The 22,532-nt window shown below is 46.3% G+C and overlaps 1 pseudogene; it reads right to left on the bottom strand.

Annotated features, from left to right (window-relative positions):
- Nucleotides 1-22,191, bottom strand: part of LOC139273480 (zinc finger protein 850-like) — a 254,673-nt pseudogene extending 232,482 nt beyond the window's left edge.
- Between the last annotated feature and the right edge of the window lie 341 nt (nt 22,192-22,532).

Below are 22,532 nucleotides of genomic sequence, written 5' to 3'. Positions count from 1 at the left end.
ATGGCACGAAAGGAGTGAGTCAGCCGAGCAGCGGGACTTCGGAAAGGGCGCGAGAGCAGGAACAGCGGTAAGCCTACAAAGGGCGTGAGTCAGCCGAGCAGACAGCCGAAACAGCACCACGTGACCTGGGAGGATAAGAAGTAAAAAGATTCAAAGTGTGACATCACAGGAAAGCAGGCAAGTGATTGGTTGGTCAGTTTTTCTCTCTTTTCTTGGGCATTGGTTTAAATTAAGAGCTGGGATTAAAAATCTTAACTTTCAAAAAGTGAAAACTTAACTAAATACATTCGAGATGGCAGGGCAGGCGATGTGTTACTGCTGCTGCATATGGGAGCTGGTTGACCCCATTGAGGTCCACGGCGACCACATCTGCAGTAAGTGTTGGCTGCTCGAGGAACTTCGGCTCCACGTTGATGAGCTGGAGTCCGAGCTGCAGACACTGCGACACATCAGGGAGGGGGAGAGTTACCTGGACCCTGTGTTCCAGGAGGCAGTCACACCCCTTAGATTCATCAATTCAAATTTGGTCCGTGTTAGGGACAGGAGGGTGAGACTACGAGTGAGGCAGCTGTGGGGATCCAGGAGGTAGTGATGGAGGAGCCTCAGCAATTGTCCAATAGTTACGAGATTCTTGCTCCCTGTTTGGACGAGGGCAGGGACTGCAGGGAGGATGAGCAAACTGACCACAGCACCGTGGTACAGGAGGCCATTCAAGTGGGGGGAGTAAAAAGAAATGTTGTAGTGATAGGAAAGAGTAAAGTTAGGGGGATAGATACTGTTCTCTGCAGCCGAGAGCGTGAGTCCCGAAGGCTGTGATGCCTGCGCAGTGCCAGGGTTAAGGACATCGCCTCTGGGCTGGAGAGTGGGAGGAGGAAGATCCAGTTGTTGTGGTCCACGTAGGGACCAATGACATAGGTAGAACAAAGAAAGGGGTTCTGCTGAGGGATTTTGAGCAGCTAGGGGCTAAATTAAAAAGCAGAACCACAAAGGCAATAATCTCTGGATCACTACCCGAGCCACGAGCAAATGTGCATAGGGTAAATAAGATCAGAAAGATGAACACGTGGCTCAAAGACTGGTGTGGGAGAAATGGATTTTGATTTATGGGACACTGGCACCAGTACTGGGGCAAGAGGGAGCTGTTCCGTTGGCACTGGCTTCACTTGAAGCAGGCTTGTGCTAGTGTCCTGGCAAATAACTAGGGCTGTAAAGAGGGCTTTAAACTAAATAGTGGGTGGGGGGGGGGGGGGGGTTCAGGTGAGCAGAAATTTAAAAAGTCAAAGAGCAAGGAGAAGGCAATAGAGCAGGGTAGCGGTGGGGGAAATGATAACCAGAGTGTAACAGGAAGGGACAGAATGTATAAAAATAAGAGTGTATCAGAACGTGGGGTCAAAAAATGGTAAAAGGACAAAATTAAAAGCTCTTTATCTGAATGCACGCAGCATTCATAACAAGATAGATGAGTTGACGGCACAAATTGATACAAATTGGTATGATCTGATAGCCATTACAGAGACGTGGTTGCAAGGTGACCAAGGCTGGGAACTAAATATTCAGGGGTATTTGATGATTCAAAAGGATAGACAGAAAGGGAAAGGTGGGGCAGCTCTGTTAATAAAGGATGAGGTCAGTGCAGTAGTGAAAAATGATATTGGCTCAGAAGATCAAGATGTAGAATCAGTTTGGGTGAAGATAAGAAATAATAAGGGGAAGAAGTTACTGGTGGACGTAGTCTATAGGCCCCCTAACAGTAGCTACACTGTTGGATGGAGTATAAATCAAGAAATAATGGAGGCTTGTAAGAAAGGATTGGCAATAATCATGGGCGATTTTAATCTTCATATTGATTAGACAAATCAAATTGGCCAGGGTAGACTTGAGGAAGAGTTTATAAGAATGTATCCGGGATGGTCTCCTTGAACAGTACGTTGCAGAACCAACCAGGGAGCAGGCTATCTTCGAACTGGTATTGTGTAATGACACAGGATTAATAAATGATCTCACAGTAAAGGATCCTCTCAGAAAAAGTGATTATAACATGGTCGAATTTCAAATTCAGTTGGGGGGTGAGAAAGTCAGATCTCAAACCAGTGTCCTGATTCTAAATAAAGACGATTACAAAAGGTATGAAAGCAGAAGTGGGGATGTTCGCTGATGACTGCACAGTATTCAGTTCCATTCGCAACTCCTCAGATAATGGAGCAGTCCTTGCCCGCATACAGCAAGACCTGGACAACATTCAGGCTTGGGTTGATAAGTGGCAAGTAACATTCGCGCCACACAAGTGCCAGGCAATGACGATCTCCAACAAGCGAGAGTCTAACCACCGCCCCATAACATTCAATGGCATTAGCATAGCTGAATCCCCTACCAACAACATCCTGAGGTTCAGCATTGACCAGAAACTTAACTGGACTAGTCACATAACTACTGTAGCAACAAGAGCAGGTCAGAGGCTGGGTATTCTGCGACGAGTGTGTCACTCCCGACTCCCCAAAGCCTTTCCACCAAGGCACAAGCCAAGAGTGTGATGGAATACGCTCCACTTGCCTGGATGAGTGCAGCTCCAACAACACTCAAGAAGCTCGACACCATCCAGGACAAAGCAGCCCGCTTGATTGGCACCCCATCCACCCCCACCAACATTGGTTGTAATTTACCAAAATTCCTTGGATTCTGGGGAGGTCCCAGCAGATTAGAAAACTGTAAATGTAACACCCCTATTTAAAAAAGGAGGCAGACAAAAAGCAGGAAACTATAAACCAGTTAGTCTAACATCTGTGATTGGGAAAATGTTGGATTCCAGTATTAAAGAAGCAGTAGCAGGACATTTGGAAAAGCAACATTCGGTCAGGCAGAATCAGCATGGATTTATGAAGGAGAAGTCCTGTTTGACAAATTTGCTGGAGTTCTTTGAAGATGAACAGGGTGGATAAAGGGGAACCGGTGGATGTGGTGTATTTGGATTTCCAGAAGGCATTTGACGAGGTGCCAAATAAGAACATAAGAAATAGGAGCAGGAGTAGGCCATACGGCCCCTTGAGCCTGCTCCGCCATTTGATAAGATCATGGCTGATCTGATCATGGACTCAGCTCCACTTCCCCGCCCGCTCCCCATAACCCCTTGCCCCCTTATCTGTTTATTTCGGTCTTAAATGTATTCAATGTTCCAGCTTCCACAGCTCTCTGAGGCAGCAAATTCAACAGATTAACAACCTTCAGAGAAGAAATTTCTCCTCATCTCTGTTTTAAATGGACGGCCCCTTATTCTAAGATCATGTCCTCTAGTTCTAGTCTCCCCCATCAGTGGAAACATCCTCCCTGCATCCACCTTGTCAAGCCCCCTCATAATCTTATACGTTTCAATAAGATCACCTCTCATTCTTCTGAATTCCAATGAGTAGAGGCCCAACCTACTCAACCTTTCCTTATAAGTCAACCCCCTCATCCCCAGAACCTAGTGAACCTTCTCTGAACTGCCTCCAAAGCAAGTATATTCTTTTGTAAATATGGAAACCAAAACTGCACGCAGTATTCCAGGCGTGGCCTCACCAATACCTTATATAGCTGTAGCAAGACTGCCCTGCTTTTATACTCCATCCCCTTTGCAATAAAGGCCAAGATACCATTGGCCTTCCTGATCACGTGCTGTATCTGCATACTATCCTTTTGTGTTTCATGCACAAGTACCCCCAGGTCCCGCTGTTCTGCGGCACTTTGCAATCTTTCTCCATTTAAATAATAACTTGCTCTGATTTTTTTCTGCCAAAGTGCACGACTCACACTTTCCAACATTATACTCCATCTGCCAAATTTTTGCCCACTCACTTAGCTTGTCTATGTCCTTTTGCAGATTTTTTGTGTCCTCCTCACACATTGCTTTTCCTCCCATCTTTGTATCATCAGCAAACTTGGCTCCGTTACACTCAGTCCCTTCTTCCAAGTCGTTTATATAGATTGCTGGGGTCCCAGCACTGATCCCTGCGGCAGCCCACTAGTTACTGGTTACCAACCAGAGAATGAACCATTTATCCCGACTCTCTGTTTAGCCAATCCTCTATCCATGCTAATATATTATCCCCAGCCCCATGAACTTTTATCTTGTGTAGTAACCTTTTATGTGGCAACTTGTCAAATGCCTTCTGGAAGTCCAAATACACCACATCCACTGGTTCCCCTTTAGCCACCCTGTTTGTTACATCTTCAAAGAACTCCAGCAAATTTGTCAAACAGGACTTCTCCTTCATAAATCCATGCTGACTCTGCCTGATGAATTTTGCTTTTTCAAATGTCCTGCTACTGCTTCTTTAATAATGGATTCCAACATTTTCCCAACCACAGATGTTAGGCTAACTGGTTTATAGTTTCCTGCTTTTAGTCTGCCTCCTTTTTTAAATAGGGGTGTTACATTTGCAGTTTTCCAATCTGCTGGTACCTCCCCAGAATCCAGGGAATTTTGGTAAATTACAACCAATGCATCCACTATCCCTGCCACTACTTCTCCTAAGACCCTAGGATGCAAGCCATCAGGTTCAGGGGATTTATCTGCCTTTAGTCCCATTATCTTACTGAGTACCACCTCCTTAGTGATTGTGATTGTGTTAAGTTCCTCCCCCCCGACAGCCCCTAGACTATCCACTGTCGGAATATTGTTAGTGCCCTCTATCGGGTGTATGTACCGCCATGCTGCTTCAGGCTGCTGGTTGCCGCTCCTTTTATGGCCCTGACCTGCCGCTGATGGTCTCTTGGGGCCATGAAAGGAGCGGCGACCAGTGGCCTGGAGTGGCATGGCGGCATACCACTGCAAGGTACAGCGCGAGCTGAAGGAGGGTGACGGCAGCGAAGAGGGCAGCTGGATTGGATGTCATCAAGGTCCAGGTCGGGGATTGGAGCTTGGGCAGCTACAGCAGGAGCAGCGAAGTTGGGGTGCAGAAGCGGCGAATGATCATGCAGCGATGTGTTCGGGGCCCAGGGGAGGCGTGTGTTTGGGGCCAGAAGAGGCGAGAGCCCAGGGGCAGCACAGGCCTGTTCGCACTAGGTCCGTGCAGCAGAGCAGGTCTCCAGTCGTTTTGGTGGATTAGCCAGTGTGATGGCTGGATTTTTAACAGGTATCTTCCACCCTTCAGGATGTAGTTTGGGACCTGGAATATTAGGTCCTTCATTGAAGCACCTGTGATCTCATCCCTTTTTGACGTGGAAGCAAGTCATCCTCGATACAAGGGACCGCCTATGATGATGATGAAAGGCTGATACAAAATATTTGTTCAGAGTTTCTGCCATCTCCATGTTCCCCATTACTAATTCCGCGGTCTCGTCCTCTAAGGGACCAACATTTACTTTAGCCACCCTTTTCATTTTTATGTACCTATAAAAACTCTTGCTATCTGTTTTTATATTTGGTGCTAGTTTACTTTCATAGTCTATCTCCCTTTCTTAATCATTTTTATAGTCATTCTTTGCTGGCTTTTAAAAGCTTCCCAATCTTCTGTTCTCCCACTAGTTTTTGTCACTTTGTATGCCCTTGTTTTTAATTGGCTACCATCCTTTATTTCTTTAGGTAGCCACGGATGGCTATCTTTTCTCTTACATCCTTTCCTCCTCACTGGAATATATTTTTCTTGAGAGTTGTGAAATATCTCCTTAAATGTACACCATTGTTCATCAATCGTCTTACACTTTAATCTATTTTCCCAGTCTAATTTACCCAACTCTGCCCTCATACCTTCATAGTCTCCTTTATTTAAGCTTAGTACACTGGTTAGAGATCCAACTTTCTCACCCTCCATCTGAATTTGAAATTTAATCATGCTATGATCACTCATTCCGAGGGGATCCTTTACTAGGACATTGTTTATTAATCCTGTCTCATTACACAGGACTAGATCTAAGATAGCTTGTCCCCAGTTGGTTCCGTTGCATACTGCTCAAGGAACCCGTCCCTTACGCATTCTATGAACTCCTCCTCAAGCCTACCCTGACCAATTTGATTTGTCCAATCAATATGGAGGTGAAAATCACCCATGATTATTGCTGTTCCATTTTTACAAGCCCCCATTATTTCCTGATTTATGCTCCAACCAACAGAGTTGCTACTGTTCGGGGCCTATAGACTACGCCCACCAGTGACTTTTTTCCCCTTATTGTTCCTTATCTCCACCCCAAACTGTTTCAACACCTTCATCATTTGAGCCAATATCGTCTCTCACTATTGCAGTGATTCCATCCTTTTTCAATAGAGCTACCCCACCTCCTTTCCCTTTCTGTCTGTCCTTCCGGATTGTCAAGTACCCCTGAATATTTAATTCCCAGCCCTGGTCACCTTGTAATCACGTCTCTGTAATGGCTATCAGATCGTACCCATTTGTCTCAATTTGTGCCGTCAACTCATCGATTTTGTTACAAATACTATGTGCATTTAGACAAAGTTTTTTTACCCTTTTTTCCTACTTGTTTCCTCTCTCCTTCAAATTCACTTTCTTTATTTTAGCTTTCTAATTCCAGCTTTACTCCCCTCCCTACTGAATCTAGTTTCAGGTTCCCATTCCCCTGCCAAGCTAGTTTAAACCCTCCCCAACAGCACGAGCGAGGATATTGGTCCCGGCTCTGTTGAGGTGCAACCTGTCCGGCTTGTACAGGTCCCACCTCCCCCAGAAACGGTCCCAATGCCTCAGGATACAAAAGCCCTCCCCCGTCTGCACCATCTCTCCTGCCACGTATTCATCTGCTCTATCCTCCTATTTCTGTACTCACTAGCTCGTGGCACTGGGAGTAATCCGGAGATTACAACCTTTGAGGTCCTGCTTTTTAATCTCTCTCCTAGCTCACTTAACTCTGCATGCAGGACCTCATCCCTCTTCCTACCTATGTCATCGGTACCGATGTGGACCATCACCTCTGGCTGTTCACCTCTTCCCCCCAGAATGCCCTGCAGCCGCTCAGTGACATCCTTGACCCTGGCACCAGGGAGGCAACATACCATCCTGGAGTCACGTCTGCGGCCGTAGAAACGCCTGTCTGCTCCCCTGACTATTGAATCCCCTACCAATATAGCTCTTCCATTCTTCTTCCTCCCCCCTGTGCAGCTGAGCCACCCAAGGTGCCGTGGACTTGGCTCTGGCTGCACTCCCCAGAGTCACCATCGCCTCCACCGGTATTCAGAACAGAGTACCGGTTGGTGAGCAAGATGCACTCAGTAGATTCCTGCACTAGCTCCCTAGTCCTCCTCTTCTGTCTGGAGGTCACCCACTCCTTCTCTGCCTGCACACTCTTAAGCTCTGGGGTGACCGCCTCTAGAAACGTGCTATCCACGTTGCGGTGCATCCGCGAGACTGAGAGCAGTGACCCCAGCTGCCGCTCAAACTCCAAAACACGGAGATACGTCCTGCACACATGGTCGCCCCGGCTGCACGAAGCACCCGGGACTTCCCACATGCCACAGGATGTGCAATCCATAGGACTGAGCTGCCTTGCCATCCCTCTAGTTACACTCGGAAATATCAAGTCGAACTAAACTAAACCTTAGCACAACACACCCAGCCGTTACTCAGCAAACAGCCGACTCAATAAACTGGCTCTCCTGAGATAATAAAGATCACATATATTTACTGGCAGATCATACTTACAACAATGCCAAAGGTTTCCTCCTGAAAAGAAAAAGAAAAATACTCACCAATCCACCAGCCAATCACTTACCCGCTTGGTTGTGACGTCACACTTCGATTTTGAATTTTTTAAAACTTTTTGTCCCTACACCAGCTGGCTCCTCTGACTCTCGGGCCCTTTTATCTGGGCCTGGCTCTTCCCGCACAAGATAAAAGTTCACGCGGTTGGGGATAATATATTAGCATGGATAGAGGATTGGCAGAGAACAGAGAGTCGAGATAAATGGTTCATTCTCTGGTTGGCAACCAGTAACTAGTGGGCTGCCACAGGGATTAGTGCTGGGACTCCAAATATTTACAATCTATATTACCAACTTGGAAGAAGGGGCTGAGTGTAACGTAGCCAAGTTTGCTGATGATACAAATATGGGAGGAAAAGCAATGCGTGAGGAGGACACAAAAATCTGCCAAAGGATATAGACAGGTTAAGTGAGTGGGCAAAAATTTGGCAGATGGCGTATAATGTTAGAAAGTGTGAGATCATGCACTTTGGCAGAAAAAAATCAAAGAGATAGTTATTATTTAAATGGAGAAAGATTGCAAAGTGCCGCAGTACAGCGGGACCTGGGGGCATTTGTGCATGAAACACAAAAGGATAGTATGCAAGTACAGCAAGTGATCAGGAAGGCCAATGGAAACTTGGCCTTTATTGCAAAGGGGATGGAGTATAAAAGTAACGAAGTCTTGCTACAGCTATATAAGGTATTGGTGAGGCCACACCTGGAATACTGTGTGCAGTTTTGGTTTCCATACTTACGAAAGGCTATACTTGCTTTGGAGGCAGTGCAGAGAAGGTTCACTCGGTTGATTCCGGGGATGAGGGGGTTGACTTATAAGAAAAGGTTGAGTAGGTTGGGCCTCTACTCATTGGAATTCAGAAGAATGAAAGGTGATATTATCGAAACGTATAAGATTATGAGGGGGCTTGACAGGATGGATGCAGAGAGGATGTTTCCACTGATGGGGGAAACTAGAACTAGAGGACATGATGTTAGAATAAGGGGCCACCCATTTAAAACAGAGATGAGGAGAAATTTATTTTCTCAGAGGATTGTAAATCTATGGAATTCGCTGCCTCAGAGAGCTGTGGAAGCTGGGACATTGAATAAATTTAAGATAGAAATAGACAGTTTCTTAAACCATAAGGGGGTAAAGGATTATGGGGAGCGGGAAGTGGAGCTGAGTCCATGATCATATCAGCCATGATCTTATTAAATGGCGGAGCAGGCTCGAGGGGCCGTATGGCCTACTCCCGTTCCTATTTCTTATGTTCTTAAACATCCACTCCCTCCACCACCGGCGCAACGTGGCTGCAGTGTGTACCATCTACAAGATGCACTGCAGCAACTCGCCAAGGCTTCGAAACCCGCGACCTCTACCACCTAGAAGGACAAGGGCAGCAAGCACGTGGGAACACCACCACCTCCATATTCCCCTCCAAATCATACACCATCCTGACTTGAAAGCACATCGACGTTCCTTGATTGTCGCTAGGTCAAATTCCTGCAACTCCCTCCTTAACTGTGGGAGTACCATCACCACACAGACAGCAGCGGTTCAAGGTGGCTCACCACCATCCTCTGAAGGGCAATAAACCAGTGCCACGTTCTAGTCAGAGTAGGAATCGCAGGATAGCTCAGATGAATACATGGCTTGAGGAGTGGTGCAGAAGAGAGGAATTCAAATTCCTGGGACATTGGAATCGGTTCTGGGGGAGGTGGGACCAGTACGGTCTGCATCTGGACAGGACCGGAACCAGTGTCCTAGGGGGAGTGTTTGCAAGTGCTGTTGGGGAGGGGTTAAACTAATATAGCAGGGGGATGGGAACCTATGCAGGGAGACAGAGGTAAGTAGAATGGGGGCAGAAGCAAAAGATAGAAAGAAGAAAATTAAAAGTGGAGGGCAGAGAAACCCGGCAAAAATCAAAAAGGGCCACATTACAGCAAAATTCTAAAGGGGTAAAGTGTGTAAAAAAGACAAGCCTGACGGCTCTGTGCCTCAATGCAAGGATCAGTCATAATAAAGTGGACGAATTAACTGCGCAGGCAGCAATTAACGAATATGATATAATTGGCATCACAGAGACATGGCTCTAGGGTGAGCAAGGCTGGGAACTCAACATTCAGGGGTATTCAACATTCAGGAAGGATAGACGAAAAGGAAAAGGAGCTGGGGTAGCGTTGCTCGTTAAAGAGGAAATTAACGCAATAGTAAGGAAGGACATTAGCTTGGATGTTGTGGAATCTGCATGGGTGGAGCTGCGGAGTACCAAAGGGCAGAAAACGCTAGTTGGGGTTGTGTACAGACCACCAAACAGTAGTAGTGAGGTTGGGGACAGCATCAAACAAGAAATTAGGGATGCGTGCAATAAAGGTACAGCAGTTATCATGGGCGACTTTAATCTACATATTGATTGGGCTAACCAAACTGGTAGCAATACGGTGGAGGAGGATTTCCTGGTGTGTATTCGGGATGGTTTTCTAGACCAATATGTCGAGGAGCCAACTCGAGGGCTGGCCATCCTAGACTGGGTGATGTGTAATGAGAAAGGACTAATTAGCAATTTTGTTGTGCGAGGCCTCTTGGGGAAGAGTGACCATAATATGGTAGAATTCTTTATTAAGATGGAGAGTGACACAATTAATTCAGAGACTAGGGTCCTGAACTTAAGGAAAGGTAACTTCGATGGTAGAAGACGTGAAATGGTTAGAATAGACTGGCGAATGATACTTAAAGAGTTGACAAAGGGATAGGCAATGGCAAACATTTAAAGATCACATGGATGAACTTCAACAATTGTACATCCCTGTCTGGAGTAAAAATAAAACGGGGAAGGTGGCTCAACTGTGGTTAACAAAGGAAATTAAGGATAATGTTAAATCCAAGGAAGAGGCATATAAATTGGCCAGAAAAAGCAGCAAACCTGAGGACTGGGAGAAATTTAGAATTCAGCAGAGGAGGACAAAGGGTTTAATTAGGAGGGGGGAAATAGAGTGTGAGAGTAAGCTTGCTGAGAACATAAAAACTGACTGCAAAAGCTTCGATAGATATGTGAAGAGAAAAAGATTAGTGAAGACAAACGTAGCTCCCTTGCAGTCAGATTCAGGTGAATTTATAATGGGGAACAAAGAAATGGCAGACCAGTTAAACAAATACTTTGGTTCTGTCTTCACGAAGGAAGACACAAATAACCTTCCAGAAATACGAGGGAACCGAGGGTCTAGTGAGAAGGAGGGACTGAAGGAAATCCTCATTAGGCGGGAGCTTGTGTTAGGGAAATTGATGGGATTGAAGGCCGATAAATCCCCGGGGCCTGATAATCTGCATCCCAGAGTACTTAAGGAAGTGGCCCTAGAAATAGTGGATGCATTGAATGATCATTTTCCAACAGTCTATCCACTCTGGATCAGTTCCTATGGACTGGAGGGTAGCTAATGTAACACCACTTTTTAAAAAAGGAGGGAGAGAGAAAACAGGTAATTATAGATCGGTTAGCCTGACATCAGTAGTGGGGAAAATGTTGGAATCAATTATTAAAGATGAAATGGCAGCGCATTTGGAAAGCAGTGACAGGATCAGTCCAAGTCAGCATGGATTTACGAAAGGGAAATCAAGCTTGACAAATCTTCTAGAATTTTTTGAGGATGTAACTAGTAGAGTGGACAAGGGAGAACCAGTGGATGTGGTGTATTTGGACTTTCAAAAGCCATCTGACAAGGTCTCACACTAGAGATTGGTGTGCAAAATTAAAGCACATGGTATTGGGGGTAATGTACTGACGTGGATAGAGAACTAGTTGGCAGACAGGAGCAGAGAGTCGCAATAAACGGGTCTTTTCAGAATGGCAGGCGATGTCTAGTGGAGTGCCACGGGGCTCAGTGCTGGGACCCCAGCTATTTACAATATACATTAATGATTTAGATGAAGGGATTGAGTGTAATATCGCCAAGTTTGCAGATGACACTAAGCTAGGTGGCAGTGTGAGCTGTGAGGAGGACACCAAGAGGCTGCAGGGTGACTTGGACAGGTTAGGTGAGTGGGCAAATACATGGCAGATGCAGTATAATGTGGATAAATGTGAGGTTATCCACTTTGGTAGTAAAAACACGAAGGCAGAATATTATCTGAATGGTGGCAGATTAGGAAACGAGACCTGGGTGTCATGGTACATCAGTCATTGAAAGTTGGCTTGCAGGTACAGCAGGTGGTGAAGATGGCAAATGGTATGTTGGCCTTCATAGCTAGGGGACTTGAGTATCGGAGCAGGGAGGTCTTACTGCAGTTGTACAGGGCCTTGGTGAGGCTTCACCTGGACTATTGTGTTCAGTTTTGGTCTCCTAATCTGAGGAAGGATGTTCTTGCTAATGAGGCAGTGCAGCGAAGGTTCACCAGACTGATTCCCGGGATGGCAGGACTGACATATGAGGAGAGACTGGATCGACTGGGCGTGTATTCATTGGAGTTTAGACGGATGAGAGGGGATCTCATAGAATCATATAAAATTCTGACGGGACTGGATAGGTTAGATGCACGAAGAATGTTCCCGATGTTGGGGAAGTCCAGAACCAAGGGACACAGTCTAAGGATAAGGGGTAAGCCATTTAGGACTGAGATGAGGAGAAACTTCTTCACTCAGAGTTGTTAACTGTGGAATTCTCTACCGCGGAGAGTTGTTGATACTAGTTCATTGGATATATTCAAAAGGGAGTTAGATATGGCCCTTATGGCTAAAGGGATCAAGGGGTATGGAGAGAAAGCAGGAAAGGGGTACTGAGGTGAATGATCAGCCATGATCTTATTGAATGGTGGTGCAGGCTCGAAGGGCCGAATGGCCTACTCCTGCACCTATTTTCTATGTTTCTATGTAAATGCCGGCTTTGCCAGTGATGCCCACATCCCGTGCACGTATTAAAAAAAGTTCGTGAAAGTCGACTGGGAAAATAGATTCAAGTGCGAGATGGTTGAGAAGCAGTGACAGACAATAAAGGAGATATTTCATAACTCTCAACAAAAATATATTTTAGTGAGAAGGAAAGATTTTAAGCGAAGGGAGAACCATGCGTGGCTAAGTGAGGAAGTAAAGGATGGTATCAATTTGAAAACAATGGCATACAAAGTGGCCTAGATTAGTGGGAGGCCAGAGTATTGGCAAATATTTGAAAGAAACAGCAAATGATGACTAAAGAAATAATAGAGAGGGAAGATAGATTATGAGATTATTAGCAAGCAATATAAAAAAGATAGGAAGAGCTTCTCCAGATATGTAAAAAGGATAGGGTAACTAAAGTAAATGTTGGTCCCTTAGAGGATGAGACTGGGGAATTAATAATGGGGAACATGGAAATGGCAAAGTCTTTGAACAATTATTTTGTATCAGTCCACGGTAGCAGACACTAAAAACATCCCAATAATAGATAATCAAGGGGCTATAGCGAGGGAGGAACTTAAAGTAATCACTAAACAAAAAGTGCACAGTAAAATAATGAGACGAAAGGTGGAAAAGGCCCCTGGACTATATGGCTTGCAACCTTGGGTCTTAATACACAGTAATGCTGCCTCTACACTGTCCCATGAAACACTGCCAGGGCAGGTACAGCACGGATTAGATACAGAGCAAATCTCCCTCTCCAGTATCCCTTCAAACACTCAAAAGGTAGGTATAGAACATAAGAAATAGGAGCAGTAGTAGGCCATTTGGCCCCTCGAGCCTGCTCCGCCATTCAATAAAATCATGCCTGATCTGATCCTCTCCTCAACTCAACTTCCCCTCCCACTCCCCATAAACCTTGACTCGCTTATCATTCAAAAATCTGTCTATCCCCACCTTAAATACATTCAATGACCCAGCCTGCACAGCTCTCTGAGGTAGAGAATTCCAAAGATTCACAATGCTCAGATAAGAAATTCCTCCTCATTTCAGTTTTAAATGGGCGACGTCTTATTCGGAAACTATGCCCCCTAGTTCTAGATTCCCCCAAGAGGGGAAACTTCCTCTCTGCATTTACCCTGTCAAGCCCCCTTAGAATCTTATACATTTCAATAAGATCACCTCGAAGTCTTCTAAACTCCAATGCATATAGGCCCAACCTGCTTTACCTTCCTTCATATAACCCTTTCATCTCAGTAATCAACCTCGGGAACCTTCTCTGAACTGCTTCCAGTGCAAGTATACCCCTCCTTAAATAAAGGAGACCAAAACTGTACGCAGTTCTCCAGGTGTGGTCTTACCAACGACCTGTCCAGTTGTAGAAGGACTTTCTTACTTTTATACTCCATCCCCCTTGCAATAAAAAACAAAATTTCCATTTGCGTTCCTAATTACTTGCTGTACTGCATGCTAACTTTTTGTGTGTTTAATATACAAGGACCCCAGATCCCTTTGTACCACCGCATTTTGTAATCGCTCCCCATTTAAATAATAATTTGTTTTTTTATTTTTCCTACCAAAGTGGATAACCTCACATTTTCCCACATTATACTCCATCTGCCAATTTTTTGCCCACTTACTTAGCCTCTTTATATCCCTTTGTAGATTCTTTGCATCCTCCTCACAACTTGCTAGGTTAGCACAGGTTAGATACACAATAAATCTCAATCTACATTATCCCATCAAACACTCGCAGAACAGGTACAACCTGTGTTAGATACAGAGTAAACCTCTATCTACACTGTCCCATCAAACATTCTCAGGACAGGTACAGCACAGGGTTAGATACAGAGTAAAGCTCCCTCTACACTGTCCCATCCAAAACTCCCAGGGCAGGTATAGCACGGGCCAGATACAGAATAAAGCTCCCTCAATATTGCCCCATCAAACACTTGCAGGGCAGGTACAGCAAAATTAGATAGAGTAAAACTCCCTCTACACTCCCAGGGCAGGTACAGCATGGATTAGATACAGAGAAAAGCTCCCTCTACACTGTCCCATCAAACACTCACACGGCAGGTACAGCACAGGTTAGGCAGAGAGTAAAGCTCCCTCTACACTGTCCTATCAAATATCCCCAGGGCAGGTACAGCATGGGATAGATACAGAGTAAATCTTATTCTACACTGTCCCAACAAACACTCCCAGGACAGATACAGCACAGATTATATACAGCTTAAAATTCCCTCTACACTGTCCCATAAAACAATGCCCGGGCAGGCACAGGACAGATTAGAAACAGAGTAAACCTCCCTCTACACTGTCCCATCAAATACAACTAGGGCAGGTAGAGTATAGGTTTGATACAGAGGAAAGTTTCCCCTAAACCGACCCATAAAAGCTCACAGAGCAGGTAGAGCAAGGGTTAGATACAGAGCAAAGCTCCCTCTGCAATGGCCCATGAATCACTCACAAGGCAGGTACAGTGCGGGTTCTGCAGAGAATAAAGCTGTCTCTACATTGTCCCATCAAATAATCCCAGGGCAGGTACAGCAAGAGTTAGATACAGCATAAAACTCTCTGTACACTGTCCTGTCAAAAACACCTGGGACATGGACAGCATGGGTTAGATACAGAGTCATCTTCCCTCTACACCGTCCCATCAAACACTCCAAGGGCAGGTATGGAACATAAGAAATAGGAACAGGAATAGGCCATTTGGCCCCTCGAGCCTGCTCCGCCATTCAATAAGATCATGGCTGATCAGATCCAGGCCTCAACTCCACTTCCCTGCCCACTCCCCATAATCCTTGACTCACTTATCTTTCAAATTTCTGTCTATCTCCTCCATTCAATGGCCCAGCCGCCACAGCTCTCTGAGGTAACGAATTCCAAAGATTCACGTCCCTCAGACAAGAAATTGCTCCTCATTTCCCTTTTAAATGAGCGACCCCTTATTCTGAAACTATGCCCCCCAGTGTTAGATTCCCCACGTGGGGAAACATCCTCTCTGTATCTACCGTGTCAAGCCCCCTCACAATCTTATACGTTTCAATAAGATCACCTCTACGTTTTCTAAACTCCAATGAGTACAGGCCCAACCTGCTCAACCTTTCTCATTATGACAACCCCTTCATCTCAGCAATCAACCTCGTGAACCTTCTCTGAACTGCCTCCAGTGCAAGTATATCCTTCCTGAAATAAGGAGACCAAAAATGTTCGCAGTACTCCAGGTGTGGTCTTACCAATACAGTTGGAGCAGGACTTCCCTACTTTTATACTCCATCTCCCTTGCAATAAAGGCCCACATTCCATTTGCCTTCCTAATTAATTGCAGTAACTGCATGCTAAATGTTGGTGTTTTATGTACAAGGAACCCCAGATCCCGCTGTACACGGCATTTTGTATTCTCTCCCCATTTAAATAATAATTTGCTTTTTATTTCTCCTACCAAAGTGGTTAACCTCACTTTTTCCACATTATACGCCATCTGCCAAAGTTTTTCCCACTCACTTAGCCTCTCTATATCCCTTTGTAGATTATTTGCGTCCTCTTCCCAACTTGCTAGGTTAGCACAGGTTTGATACACAGTAAATCTCCCTCTACATTATCCCATCAAACACTCGCAGAGCAGGTACAACACGGGTGAGACACAGAGTAAAACTTCCACTACACTGTCCAAAAAACACTCCCAGGGCAGGTACAGCACGGGTTCGGTAAAGAGCGAAGCTTCCTCTACACTATCCCATCAAACACTCCCAGGGCAAGTACAGCACGGGTTAGATGCAGAGTAAAGCTCCCTTATTACAACAGTGACTACAATCCAAAAGTATTTCATTGGCTGTAAAGCGCTTTGAGAGGTCCGGTGGTCGTGAAAGGCGCCAAATAAATCCAAGTCTTTCTCCCTCTACACTGTCCCATCAGACACTGCCAGCCCATAATGAGCAGGGCTCAGGGAGGTTGGTTGCTAGACACTGCCAGCCCATAATGAGCAGGGCTCAGGGAGGTTGGTTGCTAGACACTGCAGTGATGTCATAAAGCAGGGCCATTCAGCCCAGCTGGTGCTCTCCATGTCCCTTTAAAGGTGGAGAGCTGGGACATCCTGTCTTAACACACATCCCGTTGTTCATACTGAAAATCCCCAGGGAAGGCCCAAGGCCCAGAGTGTGGAACACAACCAAGGGGGAAAGAGGAGGAGACACGGTGCAGTGTGGGAGATGAGGGAGGAGTCTGCTCATTCCCAGGGGCAGATCAGACAAAGTGCTTTGAGTGGTGAGTCCAGCAATGAAACTGAAAACAAACCAAAGGGAATAAATAAAGATCCAATCCAAGGGAACAAGCAACGGGTCATTGGACAGAAATCACAACCGGCCCAAAATTATTCAATGGGCGAACATCAATTGCTTATTGTGGGAAGTTCCACACTTCAACCATCTATTGAGTGAAGAAGTGTTTCCTAACATCTCTCCTGAATGGCCTGGCTCTGATTTTAAGGTTATGTCCCCTCGTCCTCGACACCCCAAGCAGCAGAATAAATTTCTCTCTATCTACCGTAGCAATTGCTTTCAAATTCACACTAAATTCCCACAGACTAGGTGGAGTATGGGTTGGATACAGAGTAAAGTTCCCTCTACACTGCCGCTGGGCAAACTTCGGTGTCCGTCCGACCGCGCTGGGCAGCTTATCAATTAAAATTCAGCAGCAGTACGATCTGCCACTGCACTGAAAACTTTCCACCCGCAGCTCCTGGTTAAAGCTCCCTCTCAACACTCCCAAGGCAGGTACAGCACAGGTTAAATACAGAGTAAACCTCCATCTACACTGTCCTATCAGACACTCCCAGGGCAGGTACAGCACGGGTTAAATACAGAGTAAAACTCCCTCTACACTATCCGATCAAACAATGCCAGGGCAGGCACAGCACAGATTAGATACAGAGTTTCCCATGTGGTGGCTGGCGTGCAACGGCCACCACACGTTAAAAAAAGCCACGCACAGGCATCTTCCACCCTTCAGGATGTAGTTCAGGACCTGGAATATTAGGTCCTTCATTGAAACACCTGTGAACTCATCCTATTTTGGCGTGGAAGCAAGTCATCTTCGTTTTGAGGGACTGCCAATGATGATGATGAGATACAGAGTAAACCTCTCTCTACACTGTCCCATCAGATACAACTCGGGCAGGTAGAGTATAGGTTAGATTCAGAGGAAAGCTTCCCCTGCAGCGATCCATCAAAGCTCACAAGGCAGGCAGAGCATGGGTTCGATACAGAGCGAAGCTCCCTCTACACTGTCCCATCAAGCACAGTGAGTCAGGGTCATAGAAGCTACCCCAGTGAGAGTCATTGCCAGAGGTAACTGTACCCCAGTGAGTCATAGAAACATAGAAAATAGGTGCAGGAGTAGGCCATTCGGCCCTTCTAGCCTGCACCGCCATTCAATGAGTTCATGGCTGAACATTCAACTTCAGTACCCCATTCCTGCTTTCTCGCCATACCCCTTGATCCCCCTAGTAGTAAGGACCTCATCTAACTCCTTTTTGAATATATTTAGTGAATTGGCCTCAACAACTTTCTGTGGTAGAGAATTCCACAGGTTCACCACTCTCTGGGTGAAGAAGTTCCTCCGCATCTCGGTCCTAAATGGCTTACCCCTTATCCTTAGACTGTGACCTCTGGTTCTGGACTTCCCCAACATTGGGAACATTCTTCCTGCATCTAACCTGTCTAATCCCGTCAGAATTTTAAATGTTTCTATGAGGTCCCCTCTCATTCTTCTGAACTCCAGTGAATACAAGCCCAGTTGATCCAGTCTTTCTTGATAGGTCAGTCCCGCCATCCCGGGAATCAGTCTGGTGAACCTTCGCTGCACTCCCTCAATAGCAAGAATGTCCTTCCTCAGGTTAGGAGACCAAAACTGTACACAATACTCCAGGTGTGGCCTCACCAATGCCCTGTACAACTGTAGCAACATCTCCCTGCCCCTGTACTCAAATCCCCTTGCTATGAAGGCCAACATGCCATTTGCTTTCTTAACCGCCTGCTGCACCTGCATGCCAACCTTCAATGACTGATTTACCATGACACCCAGGTCTCTTTGCACCTCCCCTTTTCCTAATCTGTCACCATTCAGATAATAGTCTGTCTCTCTGTTTTTACCACCAAAGTGGATAACCTCACATTTATCCACATTATACTTCATCTGCCATGCATTTGCCCACTCACCTAACCTATCCAAGTCGCTCTGCAGCCTCACAGCATCCTCCTCGCAGCTCACACTGCCACCCAACTTAGTGTCATCCGCAAATTTGGAGATACTACATTTAATCCCCTCATCTAAATCATTAATGTACAGTGTAAACAGCTAGAGTCAGTGCTGGAGGAAACATGCAGCAGAGCCTGGTCTCTAGTCGTCTTGGATCTCCTTGCCATTGGACCAAGACCTTGCTTTGCCAAGCCCGTGTGGTAACTGGTGTGCAACAGTCACCACAAGTTAAAAGAATTCACGCTATTAGCAATACATAACAATCCTCTTCCTCTGCAGTTATCAATATATTGCAATTCCCCATGCCTGTAGTTTCGTTATATTACAATTCGAAATATCTTCAGTTATCAGCAACAAATTGCATTTATATCGCACCTTAAACGTAGTAAAATGTTCCAAGGCGTTTCACAGGACCGTTATCAAACAAAATTTGACACCCAGTCACGTGAGGAAATATTAGCACAGGACTAAAAGCTTGTTCAAAAGGGTAGGTATTAAGGAGCATTTTGAAGGTGGAGAGGTTTAATGAGGGAATTCCAGAGCTTATGGTCGCGGCAGCTGAAGATACGGCCACCAATATTGGAGAAATGAAAATTGGGGCTGCTCAAGTGGTCAGAATTGGAATGCAAAGATCTCTGAGGGTTGTAGGGCTGGAGGAGGTTACAGCAATAGGGAGGAGCAAGGTCCTGGACGGATTTCAAAACAAGGATGAGCATTTTGAAATCAAGGCATTGATGGACCAGGAACCAATGTCGTTCAGCGAGCTCAGAGGTGATGGGTGAACGGAAATTGGTACAAGTTGGGATGAGAGGGCTGAGGACAGATTGAGTAGAATACGCCTAAATTCTCTGGAGTTGAGAAGAATGGAAGGTGATATCATTGAAACATATAAAAATCTTAGAAGAATGGACAAGGGCCGGATAGTCTCGAACTAGGGGTTCTAGTATTAGGATAAGAGATCGGCCATTTAAGACTGAGATGAGGAGATATTTCTTCACTCAGAGAATTGTGAATCTTTAAAACTCTCTATCCAATAGAGATCTTACTGAATGGAGGAGCAGACGGGAGGGTCCGTATGGCCTAATCCTGCTGCTACTCATTGTGTTCTTGAGTAAGGATGCGGTTAGGAGTGTTTTAGAAACATAGAAATTTACAGTGCAGAAGGAGACCATTTCGGCCTATCGTGTCCGCGCCGGCAAACAAAGAGCGGCACGGTTCTCAGTCAGCAGCCCTGAAGGTGACGTATAAACCTATGAACAATGAACATTGGCGGAAAGATAAAGAGCACCCAGCCCAACCAGTCCGCCCCACACAACTGCGACACCCCTTGCAACAAAACATTCTACTGTCCACCCCAAACTGGAGCCATGTGATCTCCTGGGAGAGGCAAAAACCAGATAAAAACCCAGGCCAATTTAGGGGAAAAAATCTGGGAAAATTCCTCTCCGACGCTTCCAGGCGATCGAAACAAATCCAGATCACCCTGGCCGTACTAGATTCCCTGCAGTACTTACCATTATATCTGCGCAGTCCAACAAAAGGTCATCCAGTATAATCCCAATTACCAGCTCTAGGTCCGTAATCCCATCCAACCATCGCTTAAAAGTGGTGAGGGTTTCTGCATCCACCACTCTTCCAGGTAGTGAGTTCCAGATCCCCACAACCCCCTGCGTAAAGAAACCCCCCCTCAAATCCCCTCTAAGCCTTCCACCAACCACCTTAAAACTATGCCCCCTAAGTTAAGCTTAAGTTTATGGAGAGTGCGAGGTGTGAGGCCGATCAGAGGCATGGATGACGGTTTGAGCAGATGAACTGAGGAAGGGGTAGAGACCGGCGATGTTATGGAGCTGGAAGTAAGCATGCTTGGTGATTGAGGGAATATGGGTTCGGAAGCTCATCTCGGGGTCAAGTACGACGCCAATCAATAAATTGCAACTCTCCATATCTGTGTTTCAGTATATTAGAATACTACATATCTCTAGTGATCAATGCTTCAAAATTAGTAGTTATCAATATATTTTCTTATAATTCTAAATGTTCACGAATGTATAATTGATTCTGTCAGTAATAGGCCGTGCTGGTATTTCAGATTGGTTTGTGCATCGTGATCAGTGAATTGACTCTGATGCTTCCAGTTCAATCTTTCCAATGGCTTTCTCACCAGATGGGAAATATTTGAACATTGAGATCTGATGGTGTCGGTGTGAGTTCAGTCCCACCTAATGTACAGAGACCGGTCCATCTGCTGGGCTCTGCCTCAAACTGGAGTCACCTCTTAGATCAAAGCCCTTTACTCTAAAACACACACAAGATTCACTGTGACTGTGTTCAGAGACAGAAAGTGATCTCACTTCACATCCCATTGCATGGCCTCATGCTGGATAATTGTGCTCGGTGGTCAGTCTCTCCCAGTCTCATTTCCTGTCTTACCTTGTAACCTGTGTGTACTGTCTACAGGACCGGTGTGTATCTGAGTAAATGGCACTTTCTCTTACCTTTCTCCCCAGTCGATCTATTGAAGCACTTTCAATTGGAAAGGGCTCCCTGGCTGGTGCCCTCACAATCCTGTGCTGGTTCACCTGCTGTTGTTCCTCAGTCCACAATCCCTGTTTCCTTCCAGCTGTGGAACTTTCTCAATCACTCCGCCATTCACCGGGATCTAATTATGACAGGGCAGAAAATTAGAAGAATATTAATGTTGTCAAGTGGAATGTAGTGTAAGGTGTTTTTCCAGCGTTTCAGAAAAGTATATGTCCAATATTTCTGTTTCATTTTATCCTTTTCCTCAGATCTCTGTCCTGCCCATCTGGACTTATAGAAAATCACCAGAATTCTCCCCGGGTTACACACTGTCTGATCTCACTGGGCCCCCGGGTTACACACTGTCTGATCTCACTGGGCCCCGGGTTACACACTGTCTGAGCTCATCGGCCCCCGGGTTACACACTGTCTGATCTCACTGGGTCCCCGGGTTACACACTGTCTGATCTCACTGGGCCCCCGGGTTACACGCTGTCTGAGCTCACCGGCCCCCGGGTTACACACTGTCTGATCTCACTGGGCCCCCGGGTTACACACTGTCTGATCTCACTGGGCCCCCGGGTTACACACTGTCTGATCTCACTGGGCCCCCCGGGTTACACACTGTCTGATCTCACCGGGCCCCCGGGTTACACACTGTCTGATCTCACTGGGCCCCCCGGGTTACACACTGTCTGAGCTCACTGGAAGTTTCAGTCTATCTCCCGCATGTCCCCAAACCCTGAGCTGCAGGGCTGTGTGTTCAGTTCGGTGTTTTCCCTCAGACTCACCGCAACCTTCCCGCCCGCCGCCGCCGCCGCCGAGCGCTCTGCCCCTGCCTCAGCCGCCCACCATCAGTCTGGTTCCCTGCGGCCCCCGGTTCCCCACATTGTCCAACCGCTGGTTACAGCAAACTGCGCGTCATCCGGGGACTGGAGGTGGGGAGGGCGGCACCGAGCATGCGCACTGCGGCCACCGAGTGCGTTCCTGCATAAATTAATGACCTTCAGCGAATTCCCTGCCGTCTATTGGTTGCATGATGCAGATTACCAGCCGCTCCCACCAAGAAGAGCCGTTAGCGTCACAGAGCCCCGCCCACAGTGTTGATGGAGCACTGGGCAGCTCGGTGGTCACGTGGCTCCTGATTTGAAAACTGTTCAACCGCCTCACCACGCGCCGTGCGAGGGACGCCATAGCCCCGCCCACTTCGCCTGTGACGT

Source organism: Pristiophorus japonicus, chromosome 9 (genome assembly GCF_044704955.1).
Source record: "Pristiophorus japonicus isolate sPriJap1 chromosome 9, sPriJap1.hap1, whole genome shotgun sequence".
Classification (NCBI taxonomy): Eukaryota; Metazoa; Chordata; class Chondrichthyes; family Pristiophoridae; genus Pristiophorus; species Pristiophorus japonicus.
The sequence above is the reverse complement of the archived record's forward strand: the minus strand, read 5'-3'. Positions and strand labels throughout refer to the sequence as shown.